The following is a 14,466-nucleotide window of genomic DNA, read 5'->3' as shown; positions in this document are numbered from 1 at the left end:
ATTACAATCATTTAGCTAAAGGCAATGGAGAGCAGAAAGGTCAGGCCATTTGTTTACAGGTATAGAGGTGGATACCACTCAGATTTTTTGGATACCCCAAATGCTATATCATGTCTTGTCTCAGAACACCCAAACATCCATTTATTTTAAAAGGAAAAGAACTGAGGAAGGCATAAATGCAAGAAAGAGAATGGTAGAAGACTGAAAAAGAGAGAGAGAGAGAGAATAACTAGTCATTTCCATATGATGTTGGAAGATAATCATTTCTGAACTGATCTGTGTTAGTGATATATCTGCTACAAACTATGTAAAGCTATGTAAGGAGGAAAATGCAGTGCAGATGGCAGAGGAATTCACTTAGTGCCATGCCATGATCCCCAGAAGTAAAGACCAGTTCACAACAATAAACAATCTGAATAAAAGATGTGATATGCGAGTGCAATTTCCAACTCTATAATCCCCTTTTCAGCCACACCCTTCTAACTAAGTTGCTACTTCTACTTTCCTCTTATGTAGAAATTCTGGGTTATATAGATACCAAAACATACTTTCTCTCAAGGATGGTACATCCCAACAAAGGAATGCAAAATAAATACACAAATGATTCATAGTCGAAAGTAGAGAAAAAAAATCCCATAACTAAGGCTTAAATGCAATTAGGGTTCAAAGATAGATGGTTAGAAAATACCCAGCGCAGAGATACTCAGCTTATTGTTTTTCATGTAAAAGTCTTAGGATGAGTGAAGATCCATCTAGAGTCATATGGGCAAAAGATTATCCTGTCTCTAGCATGGAGATTAAAATGAATATATAGAATGCTTGCCAGGTATTTTCACCAACCGATGCTACTGAATCCCATCACTCTTCTTATTTATTTCTTAATTTTCCACCTAAGTAGTTTTTTGTATGCTCCTTAAAGAAAACTTCTGAGCTTCAGTCTGATCCATATCATCTCTGTACATTTGATCTAACCTTTTCTATGTTGCCTTCAAAAGGGTCTTTTCAGAATAGCAATTTTAGAGTATCAAAATGGTTTTTACAGGCAAATATAAGAAATTTCAGGATAAAATCAATTTGAGGGAGAGAAGGGAAGGCTGGAGAGAAAATACAGTATTATTAAAAACAAATGACTCAGTAATATATGTTATTTGCCAAAAACTTTCATTACAGTTTTATTAGGTCATTGGTTTGATAGACACGAATCATAGCAGTTGAAATATGGTCCATCATCAGAGCGGACTTTACATGCCAGAGTCTGTACTTAGTACTTGGCTGGCTAGCAATGGGCAGGTGCTAAAAGTTTTTGAGCATGGTGAGAACTCAACCAGAATTATCTTAAGAGAGCCTTCTCCAACAGTGAATGTAGCATGCAGTGTAGTAAAGAGGGATAAATGGTGAGAGACCAATTAGAAAGCTATTAGAATAACCCAGGATGAAAGGCAATGAGAGCATTAACCAGAGTGTTGGCACTGGAAACAGAATGGAGGGGACAGATGCATGAGATACTGAGGAAGTTGGATCAAGAGCACTTAGAAATTGATTGCATGTGAAGGACCAGGGAGTGAAAGGAGTCTAGAGTGACTGAAGTGCTCAAGCATGAGTGACTGCAGGAGAAGATTTTAGTATTAACAGAAAAAGGAATGAAGGATGTTTATCGCAAGGACATGTGGGATAGGCAGTGGGAGATGTGAATTGTTTCTAAGGAAACATAGTTCTGAAGTTCAGACTACACTTGCGGTTCCTGTGTGTGTAAGAGATAGTTGCAAAAATGGTAGCAGGAGACTCTGGGTTTGCTAAAATAAAGGCTATACTGTTGCAAATAGTGAGAGTGGAAGGTAGTGATCTTTCACAGGTGGTAATGGACATGAGAGGATCCTGTGAGGGACATCAACAACCACCTACCAGATTGACAGAGGAATTACAATGGCTACTAGACAGAAACATCTGTTTAGGCTCTTGTTAAAATTCCTTCATGGCTAGACAGAAGAAAACAGGATCATCTCTCTCACATTAAAAAAAACAACACTATTAAAACCATAAGCACAACACACACAATTATGCTTAGAGACCACATAGATATTTTTATTATAAACAGGTAGTTTCTATTATGTATTATATATTAGGCAATATATTCATTTGATGCTAGAGCAGGTTAGCCTTAAACTGAACTTTAGTAATAATCAGTGGATCAAGGTTTTGACATATGTTCCTTTTACTTTGATTCAAAGCATCATTAAATTAAATATGGGATCCATTTTTGCTGTCCTTTGATCTGTGTCTTCTGGGTATTTTAAATAACATTTGCTAGTCAGTCAAAACAGCATTTATTGCATATGAAGGCTCTGACTTAACTTCATATAAACAAGGGCATTTAGAGTTAATACTGAAAACATTGACCTTAACTTACCCTTTAAAAACCTCTAAAAAAACTTTGTGTTCTTTTTTACCTGTATTTTCGTACTATTAGATAAAATGTAAATGTAAAGATAGAAAATGTGAACTTGGCAATCTAACATCGGTGGTCAAAAACAAAGGACAGATGGGAGAGAATTAATGAAATCAGACATAGGGGAATTACTGCATACTTTCTACACATTACCCTAAGATACTTTTTGAGATCTTTAAATTACTATGGTGGTATGATTATGTATTTAGCTCCTGATCTCCGTTATGTGAATTGAGAGGTTGCACAACATTGTCAAGTTGAAGGTGAACATTACCATTTCCTTCCTTTCACTGATCTATAGCTCCTATTTTACTTTCCTGCTGCTTTTCTCTCGAGATTACATTGTTTCCACATTTGCTGCCTAACCAATTTTCTTAAAACCCCACTACCTGTTTTTTTCTTACTTATCGTAACTTTTCTCTATGAAGCTTTCCACCTTTAATGTAAGAACTAGCTAGCTAGCTCCTCAGATAAACTCATGTGACCTAATGGTATTATTGACTTAGATTGTGCTCTTGAAGGTGGCTAGAACTTTCGTTACCTTATGTTGTCCTCTTCATAGATAACATGTGCATTTGGAGGGAATCTGGCAATCAACTTTTGCTCTCTGCTCTAGTTTTTCCATTTATGTAATGAGGAATTTAGTGCACCGTTGCTCTGTCTTCAGGTAATTTCTAAATCACTCCTCTAAACTATGGTATTTAGGTGCTAGAAACATGGCTCAGTGGTTAAGAGCAATTGCTGCTCTTGCAGAGGACCAGGGGTCTGTTCCCATAACCCATATGGTTGTTCACAACTGTCACTAACTTCAGTTAAGGGGATCCAGTGCCCGTTTCTGGCCTGTGAGGGCAACAAGCATACACATGGTACACATGTATATATGCAGGCAAAACTTTCATACATATGAAATAAAAATGAATCTGTAAAAAACTAATGCATACAAGGGCTGGAGAAATTGCTCAGTGAGTAGAGGGACTGCTGCTCAAGCATGAGGACATGTGTTCAAATCTCTAGTGTTTAAGTAAAGGCTGACGGTGAAAAACAGGAGAATCCCTAGACCTGCCTGACTGCCACCCTAGCTCCAGGTTCATTATGAAGACTTGCCATTAGAGAATAAAATGGAGAGTGATTGAACAGGACACCTGATGTCCCCGTATGACCTCTGTGCACCTGCACATACAAATTAACATATGTAACACACTATAATAAAATGTAATTTTTTTTTTCTGGGAAAGCAAGATGGCTCAGTGGGTAAAAGTACCTGCCACCATGGCTGATGACCTGCACTCAGTTTCCAACACCCAGGGGGAAGAAGAACTGACTTCTGCAAGTAGTCTTTTTACCAATGTACGTTTACTGGGGCTTCAGTGAGTCCCGCAACTCTCCCCCACAGATATGAATAAATAAATGTAAAAATTGTATTTATTTTATAACATAAGTTACAGATACATGAAATCTATATATTTCAGACCACACAGGAGTTCAAAATGAGAAGACCCTGAAGAAGAGCAGGCCATTTGTGTTATAAGATTTTTTTTTTAAGGTTGCTGCTGAGTCTGTTTACTTGTAAGTGTGTCCCCGTAAGGAAACTGTATGTTTACCTTTACAAACTTTGAAACAAACCAAAAAAAAAAAAACAATAAGTCTAAAAAACTTGGCTTTATATTTGTTGACTAGAAATATTTTCAAAAGGAAGAACGTTCGGGATTGAAATAATTCTCTAAGTATGTGTTTGTTTCCTCTTTTGTTTTCACTCTGTTCAATCTACTGAGGCTGAGGGAGGTGAATCCAACAGTGGATCGTGAGTATGCTGCACATTAAAAAGGGATCAGCACACTGAGGAGCCATGTAATCAATGGATTTTGTAATAAAGATCCTAATGGGAAGTAACATTTCCAAAACTATTTAATTGTTTCAATTTGTATCACTTTCCCATCACAATTAATTTTTTTTGTCAATCTGATACAGGGTATGACTGGCTTTCAGACTGTTATTACAAAATAATGTAACTGTTGCAGTTACAGATTACCTTTTAAAAATGTATAGTCACTTCGCAAAGGTTTTCAGTTCACTTCTGATTTAGAAGTTTGACTCATCTGCTTTGCATAGCAGTTACCTTTCTCTGAGCGGCTGCTAAAACTAGCATGCAGGAGTCTTTCATAGGTTCTTTCTAGAGTAAATAAAGATTCTTATCATGTAAGAAGTATTTTAGCACATTCTGTTATCAGTCATTCAGTCATTAAGATCAGGTAAATAGAGTTGCCTTGCTATTTATAAAAGGACAAGTAACACTCTTATTTAGATTACAGATCAGATTGCCTACCATATCTATGCTTTACCTATAAATGCCTTCTTAAGTGGCTCTTTCTTATAGAAAGCATTCTTTCTGATCTTTACCCAGAGCAATAACCAGAATGCTTTAGGGCTTATAGCGTCAGTCAGTGGAAACTTGCGGCCAATGGACACTAGCATAGAACTCAAAATTCCTTTAATTCACAGAATTCTGGAGATGCTGGAATAGCTTCATGAAGATTCAGTTGATTCCACCCTGCAAAGTGTTAGAAGATATCAGTAGGATATTTTGAAAATCGACATGGAAAAGTCAATAGAAAAACTTCAACTCAAAAGTTCAAGAATTCATGAATTGTGCATGAGCGTTTCATTACTGACACTTTCCATGGTTCTCTCTCAGTGCAGTGCTCATGTACCACTCTTCCCTTATAAGTAGACATGATTATTATTAGGAAAGTCCAGCTTTACACTGTATCTTTAGCTAATAATTTGACTCTGTTCACTGTCACAATTCTTCATAACATATCATACTTTTAAAGATGTTTCATGTATTATGAGAAGTATGCAAATATGTTAAATATTTTAATGCCATTATCTTATCAATTCTTACCCCTCAACTTTTGAGGTTGAGAGTACAAAGTAAAACTCTGTATGTCCTTGTCTCTATCTAGCATTACTTGTAGGTTAGGTAAAAAGACAGACTACAAAAATATATGGAAAAGCCAAAATGGATAAGGTAAAATAGTCTGATGAGAAAGTAGAATATAAGATATTGAAAAGTAAAAGAGAACACAACACATCCACATGTTGGGATAAAATTCTGCCATACATAAATATGACAGAGGATTATTATCTAGAATATATGAAGGTCTCAAAGATTAAATGCTAAGAATACCAGTCACCCAACCAAATATGGGTTATGTATCTGAACAAGAAATTGACAAAAGAAGAAATATAAATGGCTAATCATCATATTAAATAATGTAACATTTTTTTAAATGTTCAAAATCATTAGCTATTAGATAAATGAAAATTGAAAATATTTTGAGAGTCCCAATCACCTAATTTGGAAGGCTACTATTAAGAAAACAAATAACAACAATTGCTAGCAAGGATGCTGGGAAAGAGGAATATTTATTTACATTGATAGAGTATAAAATGATGCAGTTTACTATAGAAATCAGTGTTGATGTTCCTCAAAAATATCTAGAGATAGATCTGCAACCATTGTATTATGCTTGGGAGAATCCCAGCATCAAATATAGCCTCTCAGACAACCCCCAGAGAATATACAATATTGTCATTGTTCTTGATTTTCAAAGGAAGACTTCTCCCTGCTGACTAGACTTCATAGTTCCATAAGATGCCGTTCAGGGTGCTGTGGGGTAGAGGAGTTATCAGTGGTCTTAGCCAGCTATGGACCCTGAGTGCTGCAATATTCACCTTCCCAGAAACATGTTCACTAAAGCGATAGTGACCAGATGGTTTTAAGGATAACCAACTGCATTTTCTTTGGATTTAAAGCCTACTCCACAGAAGGAATACTTGACTAGTTCTGCAAACCTGGAGAGGTCCACATGCCTATGGTTAATTTTATTACTGGTGTTATGTTAATAGACATGAAATGAAATTGCTTTCTAAATATTTATGTTCACACTCATAGTCTAGTGCTGCTTTCAACTATTGTCAGCGAAGATTCTCTCTTTTTTTTTTTTTTTTTTTTTTTCTTTTTGAGACAGCATCTCCCTGTACTCCCATCTGGACTGAAACTCACTATGTAGACCAGGCTGGCCTTGAACTCAAAGAAATCTGCCTGCCTCTGTGACCCAAGTGCTGGGATTAAAGGCCTGCACCACCACGGCTGGGTTCAGAGAAGATTCTTTTTGCAGTATGTAGTAGGAATTGAAGAACACAGAGACTCATAAATGAGTGCTGAGTCTAAAAGAGTGGGGAGTTTTCATCCCTAAATGAGACATCTATACCATCTCTTTCAAGACCCAGGGAACATGAGGGAAGAGGGAGCAGAAAGATTATAAGAACCAGGGAATAGACAGGAACACTATGAAACACTGTCTTCTGAATGAGACAAGGCCAGTACACTCCAGACCACACAGCAGCTCTGGCTGCACAAGGCCTGCACAAAAAGATGGATACAAATGTAGGAGAGGTCTAGATGCAAAGGCAAATCAGCAGAAGCGAGAGGGAATGAGAAAAGGTATGAATGTGATCAAAATGCATTGTATGCATGTATGAAATTACTAAATATTATTGCTTTTTTTTTTTTTAAAAAAAAAAAGGACTGTAGAACCAAAAAGGGCAGAAATTGAAAATGTGATGGTGAGTATTTACACAAAGATACTTGGTTAATTCTTTAGTTTGTTTGCTCAGCATATCTCACACAAATTTCTTCTGAGTGTTCCTGATGTTAATCTTGCCCAAAACACATTCTTAGAATAAAGTCAGATTTCTCATTCAGTAAAAATAACACCAGTACCAACAAATCAAATGACAAAATTAATGTGAAAATACAGAAAGGAAATGTGGAAAAAAAATGATTCAACCTTACTTTTCAGCCTGGTGAAAGACGTAAAGCACAATACTCTACAACAATTTCAAGGTATGAAGAGACAGAAAGCCTAATAGTGTAAAAATGCTCTTTAATGACACTTTTCTCAAAAAAAATCTGGTCGAGGTTATTTAAAAACAATAATTCAAAATCCTGGTGTTTATCCTAAGAAAAAGTCCAAAATCAATGTGAATGATCATCACAAATTTTTGCCATAGCAGTTTAAAAATAACAATAATTTACAAACAAAATAATGGAGGACTTATTTAACAAATAACAGTATATTTATACTATAGATTGGTGTCAGGCCTATAAAATAAATTTATTGAATTATATTTAAGGAAATGTTCTTGAAATATTGAGTGCAAATACATGCAGCAATCCAACAACTATTTATAGAAAAATTATATGTATATGTATATGCATATATATATATATTTGTATACCCATAAAATTCATATGATGAAATATCGACAATATGTATGTAACCTGGATGTTCCTTCAAAAAGATGGAGTTTATCCAGGGCGAGTGTGGATGACTCAGAGCACACTGGGAAAAGGGAGTGGAGCTCACGTCCTATTGATCACAGGTGAATGGCTGTCCCGACCCGCAGGACAGTCAGCGTGGGTTTCTGGAGGGAGGAAGGGGGACGGAAAGGGACAAGAGATGCGAAGAATGGAGACAAGACAGGCTTTCTGATCAAGTCTCATTTAATGAACATCTACACAAAGTTTTTATAGTGAGGAGAGGGGGAAGTTGGCAGGGATAAATCCATTGAAGTAGAGCAATTCAATTAACAGAATGATTATCATAATAACACCACACCAATTGGTCACAGAGTAAATTCCATAGTAACACCACAATTCTATATAGCAAGTTATAAATCAATTAAGAGGTTACACTTGTATGATTACAGAGTAATACCAAAGTTTCTTAGCAATTACATGAGAAAATGAGGGAGTCTCTCAGGCGTTAAGTGCCCAGGTTAGAACAACATGTTTGTGAGAGGCTTTCAAGTATAGTCATCTGGTTAATCTCAAACCAGGCCAGCCTTGATGTCTGAAAAACAGCTTTGCCAGGAATCAGGTCTTGCTATTTCCTGGGGTAGGGGCCTACGGCTCCCGACAAATGGCGAGAGACTGGGGGTGGGAAACAGATAGATCATGCATTTCAAATATGGAAAAGGAAAAGTCTGTAAGACTCAGTGTCTCATAAGTCACTCTCTCCCAAATGCCATATAAACTATGTAAAATCAAAATAGAACGTCTTATGTTGGTTTGTCAATCTGTGTCAGGACCGGGAGACCCTGAGTGAGGGCAGGTTCCCAAAAAGGGGGAAGGGAAAATTTAATGAAACAATTGGCACAGTCTAGCAGGACGATGCTGGAAATGACAAACTACAGAATTCAGGAAAAGCAAGGGGGTTAGTGATGGTCACATGGGTTATTCAACTGATCAATGAATATGTAAATAGAATGATGTGGGTCATTCAGATGTGGATTGACACAAAGGGGAAAATTCCTGGGCCACAGCCATCCTGTAAATGTGGGAAAATAGTTCAGTTGCTTGTATGTGAAGATTCTTTAAAGGTCATAGAGAGCCTAGAAAAAATTTTACAAGTCTTGGACACAAGAAGAGAAACCAGAGAGGGAGCATGAGCATTTGGCATAATAAAAGATTTGTCTGAAACAAAGGCAGCCCCAGTTGAGGCTGAAAAGGTTAAGGAATTACTGAGAAATTCAGCCTCAGCCTCAGAGCTTGAGAGAAAGAAAACCAGGAGATTTTAACTTGTGTAAGGTTAGGGGACCAGGAGTCAAAATATCCAAGGGGAACAACAGATAGTAATGAGAAAAGAAACAATCTAAAAATTATAGTAGCTAAAGATGCCACTCAGATTCAACAAGTTTTGATGCAAAAAGGAAAAGAGTTTACAGTACTGTAGCTAGAAGAAACTATTCCACACTGGTACTGTTGAAACTAGGAAAATCTTTCAAACAAGCAATCAAAAAGCCCCTCACTGCATGGCTCCTGAGGACATGGGAGCAAATAATATCAGTTTAAGTCCTTTAGAAGCATCATAGCTGAGTTATATAACCACCCATCCATCCTTGAGACAAGCTGTTTAACCCAAGTGGGAGCAGTCGGACTGTCTTGTGCAAGGTCTTAAGGATATATGGTCATCACTAATGGAGACTTCCATGATGAACAGTGGATGGATGAATACAAAAGAGAAGCAGGGGTTACTGAGAGAAGTAGGTATGAGAAAAGCAATATATATTGTCCAATTCACTGGGCCAGATAGGGCTGTGTTCACCAGAGATATAAAGGAAAGCTTAACTCAACTGGGTCCTCGAGAATGGAATAGAGCTCTAATAGGTTTGCTATGTCTTTTAATGGGGCAGGATCTTTATAAAGTGAGGGAGGCTTTGGAAGGTCTAAGTGACTCAAACCAGCATGCAAGATGAATCTGTAAAACAGTAGTTCAACCTACAAGAGATATAAAACTGACCAAACAGAAGAAATAGTCCATTTGGGTTACTCAAAAACAAATGTGGCAAGATTTATGGCAAACCCAAGTTCCTAAAGAAGAAATTGATAGAAAACCAAATTCAGTACTAAGGAGTTTCTGGAAGGCTTTAAAACCTAAAGAACAGTTTGCAAAAGGCATTCAGAGGATAAAAACTGTTCCAGTGGTGGTTAAGGATCCCCAAAGATTAAATAAGGTAAATTTCTTTCCTGAAAAAGGTTATGCTAGGTGTGGAGGCAGTTTTTCCCACCAAGGGCCTCCTCCCAGCAGCCAGGAATGGTCAATGGAGAGGTGGCAGATATAGCTACAACCAGGAGACAGACCCAATGCCTACCTGACTCAGGGACCCATCAGGTGCAGCAGGGATCAGAGGGACCCTCTGACTCCTTAGCCAGGTGCAGCCCCAGGCAACTTGAGCCAGCATCTGTAAATGTATCAAGGATAAAAAGATACAAAGAGACTCCATTCAAAATCCCCAGAATACAGGATGACTCCAAAGGGATAAATAAAGATAGTAAAGAACTAACCAAATTAATGCCTCTTATCCATGCTATGGTACCTAACAGAGATCTATGGAGAAAGCAATTAATACAAATAGATAAAACCTTTCCACACTGTGTTACACATCATCTATGGTTGATTATGATTGATTATATGATGTTAACCTTTGAGTGTTTTACAAATGTGAAACCCATTTGAAAGAAATCAAGTACACCTGAAGAAACAAAGGCCAACTATAGCTTTAAGATTCTTAGGAGCTTTTTGGTTGGACAAGACACAAGTAATACTCACCAAAACATTTGGGAAAAGCCTATGACACTTAATCCTGTATAAAAATAAAAAAGAGGATCCCAAATCTGTAAAACTGTTAAGAAAAACTAGAATTCCAAGGGTGCGTTGCCCCTTTATGAGCTGTTGGTTAGAGCAATCCTAGAGGTCCTCAAATTAACCAATGCTATTGCCATTAATGTCAGTTGTACACTAGAAAGGTCGGTAAGGCCATGTTGTTGAAGACACTGGATGATGTAAGTGCAGGAGAAGAAGAGATGGAGCCAAGATTAATCTAAAAACTCCATGTCACTGAGTGGATGGCTTTCATAGTACCAGAAGGCACTATACAGATGATTGGGGCAAAGGACCCTCTATGATTCTGCTCAACAATGGAAATATACTATTTAATGAATATGGTACACCTACTGGGATGTCTTCTAGGCATTTGTATGTACATTTATGTTTGTTTAGATATGTCTACTTCCTGCCATTTGTCTTTATAGTAGGGGAGACCACACTTAGGTAGATCAGTGGCCATATCTTGAAGCCAAAAGATGGAGAAGCACAAGAGGTCAATATTTTGCCACCATACAAGAGAGATAGCCCTATATCTGTCACACCCTCCAAGGCTCAGTGAGGTGGTGGAAAGTTTGTAAGAGCCGGTGGAAAGGGCAGAGTGTAATACTGACATTCCTCAAAAAGCTGGAGTTGATCCAGGGTGAGCATGGGCAATGAGGAGTACACTGGGAAAAGGGATGGAGCCAACATCCTATTGAGCACAGGCGAATGGTGGGTAAGAGAGATGGGGGGCCGGGAGGCCAATGGCGCGTGCATTTCAAATATTGGAAAGGAAAAGCCTATAAGAATCTATGTCTTTGTAAGTCACCCCCTCCCAAATGTCATATAAACTATGCAAAACCAAAATAGAACACCTTATGTCAGTTTGTCAATCCACGTCAGGCCTGGGAGACCCTGAATGAGTGTGGTTCTCCTAAAAAGGGGGAAGGGAAATTTAATGAAACAGTGCACCAATATTATTAATATGCTAGCCAAATATAAGTCAATTTTAAATTGTTCCTTTCTGGGTACTGTAATGAATGACTTCCATTGTTTCTTTCTTTATGCCTTTCTATTATTAGCATCTATGAGCCCATTCCATATCATAATTAGTTCATTTGGAAGTTTAGAAATTTTGCATTAATTTAATTTATCCCACATATTATATAATGATTTAAACATAAGATAATGCAAAACATAGAACTTTAAATGATTTAATTTTACATTCTTTAAAAGCATTTTAGTCTGGGGCTGGAGAGATGGCTCAGCAGTTAAGAGCACTGACTGCTCTTGAGAGGACCTGGGTTCGATTCCTAGCACCAACACGGCAGCTATGAACCATCCTTAACTCCAGCTCCAGGGGAATCTGAAGCCCTGATCTGACCTTCACAGCACTGCAAAACATGGGTGCACTCACATACATGCAAGCAATATACTCATACACATAAAAATAATAAATAAAATATTTTTTAAAAAGTATTTTAGTTAGTCTTGATCATTTTTATGCCCCCTTCCCTATTGGCACCCTCTCATAGGCCCCCAACACTGGATTTCATACATTCTTTCATTTATGTTAAGGCCTATCATATCAAATTAGTGTCTCCAGAGGTCCCTCCATGCAAACTCATCCACTGGGATCTAGGCAGCCTATGTAGAGTCCTTCCCTTTAAGAAGATCAATTAAGAGTGATTAAGATATTCTGTATGAAACACATGAAAATTCAATAATTTTTTTAAAAGTACATTAACAAAAGTATTTTAGATGTTTAAACATTTTACTATAATATACAATTTTGAAAATGTTAAAATACAACAAAATTTATTTTTATTTATTTTTAATGTATATTTTATTGAATTTTTGTGCATTTCATACAAAACATCTTAATTATCTTCATACCGCCTCCCTCATCCACATCCCCTTATAGTGTGCCCAACCAGTTTTCATGCATTGTGTCATATATGTTAAGACCTATTGAGTCAAGTTTGTTAATGTACCCATATGCCCCATAGTTTATGTTTGCCTACTGGGGTGTAGTAATCCTATTTAGAGTCTCTCCCTTAAGAAAACAAACAAACAAACAACCGAAAAAAAACAAAAAAAAAACGCTTCTCCCTCACCCAGCAGTAATAAGCTGCTAATTGTTCTTAGGTTAAAGTTGGGGCCTGCTGCCCGTTTTCTCAGTTTTATGATTGTTTTTATTTTTGAGTTTGTATGGGTCTTGTACATGTTGACGCCATTACTACACGTTCATATGAGCAAGGGCCCAAGAGACTATAAGGCTCTGTTTCTTTATGGTAATGCACCACTTACCCTGGCACTTATGGTGGCTCTGCCCCACCTCAAAATGGTCCCTGAGCACTGGGTGGGTGAAGATCAACATAGGCAACATAGGGGTCTTACCCAGGGACACACACTCTAAAGCCCCTTATTCTCTACACTTTTGAATTTGTGGCCTTTTGTATCCATAATGATAGGTTGCATGAAGTAGTTGAGGGAAGTATTAATATTCTCTCGCTCCTTGTCCCACTTTATTCTGTGAGCTTTACATGTAAAGGTTCCATTATAGATGTGCCACTTAAGGTTGGGCATTTTGCAAACATTTATTTTCTGTGTGTGACATGTTGTGGAACTCTGTAATAGTCTCAACCTGTTGCCAAAGAAGCTTCTTTGATGAGTAGTGACTGTAATACATGTCTATAAATATAAGGGCACATATTTACCATATAGTAAGAAATTTCATTTGTCTAAGAATGTTACAGACAGGACTTGCTCTAAAATTTATGGTGTCTCTAGCCATATATATTTGTCTATATTTACAGTGCTATACATGAGTTCCCTCCTCTTGCATGGGCTTTAAGTCCAGTTAGGTAACTGTTGAATACCCCCAAGTTAAAAGTGCCACTACTGCACTAATACAGTTTGCCATGCTGGTGGAAATAAACCATGGAAGGAAGGGGAAAGAAAGAGCCTGATAGAAGGGGATAGTAGGAAGCAGATGTACCAAGAAGGGAAATGGGTGAAATGGGGGTATTTGACTGGTAGGGGAAGAGAAAATTTTATACAAAGAAGCAAGGGGAGATAACAGGAAGAAGGAACTCAAGGGGTGGGGGGGAACATTGGAGACATATTTTATCAAAGGTGACCTGGGGAAAATGAGGGTATTTTAGTTGGCCAAGGAGGAGGGAAGAAGAGAGGGAGGGAGGGAGAGAGAGAGAGAGAGAGAGAGAGAGAGAGAGAGAGAGAGACTGCTTAGCTGGTGTGAAAATCCGCAGGGAAATTGTGCAAGATAGCATTAGTTGACAACTTGACACACCTGGGTATAGGGAGCCTCAACTGGGGAATTTCTTCCATTGAATTGGCCTATCTTCATATCTGTCAGGCATTTTATTAATTGGTGAGTGATATGGGAGGGCCCAGTCCACTGTGGGTGGCCCCATGCGCTGACAAGTGATTATTGTATAAGAAAGCAAGTTGAGCATGGGTCAGGAGAGCAACTGAGTAAGCAGTGTTCCTCCATGGTCTGTGCTTCAGTTCCTACCTCTAGGTTCCTGCCCTGAGTTCCGACCTTGGGCTCCCTCTGTGATAAAATGTAATCCAGGTGATGTAAGATAAAATAAACCCTTTCCTTCCCAAGTTTGTATTGGACAGAATGTTTCATACCAGCAGTTAAAGAAAAATTAGAATAGAAAGGTATTAGTTCAAGAGCTTACTGAAAAATTAAACATGCAATATCTGCACATGTCAAAGTGTACAGTTGATGACTATATAAGGAGAAACAATGTCTGACAGGAGAAACCTCTCTTTGAG

The sequence above is a fragment of the Nannospalax galili genome, unplaced genomic scaffold (genome assembly GCF_000622305.1).
Source record: "Nannospalax galili isolate Female #2095 unplaced genomic scaffold, S.galili_v1.0 scaffold3, whole genome shotgun sequence".
NCBI lineage: Eukaryota > Metazoa > Chordata > Mammalia > Rodentia > Spalacidae > Nannospalax > Nannospalax galili.
The sequence above is the reverse complement of the archived record's forward strand: the minus strand, read 5'-3'. Positions refer to the sequence as shown.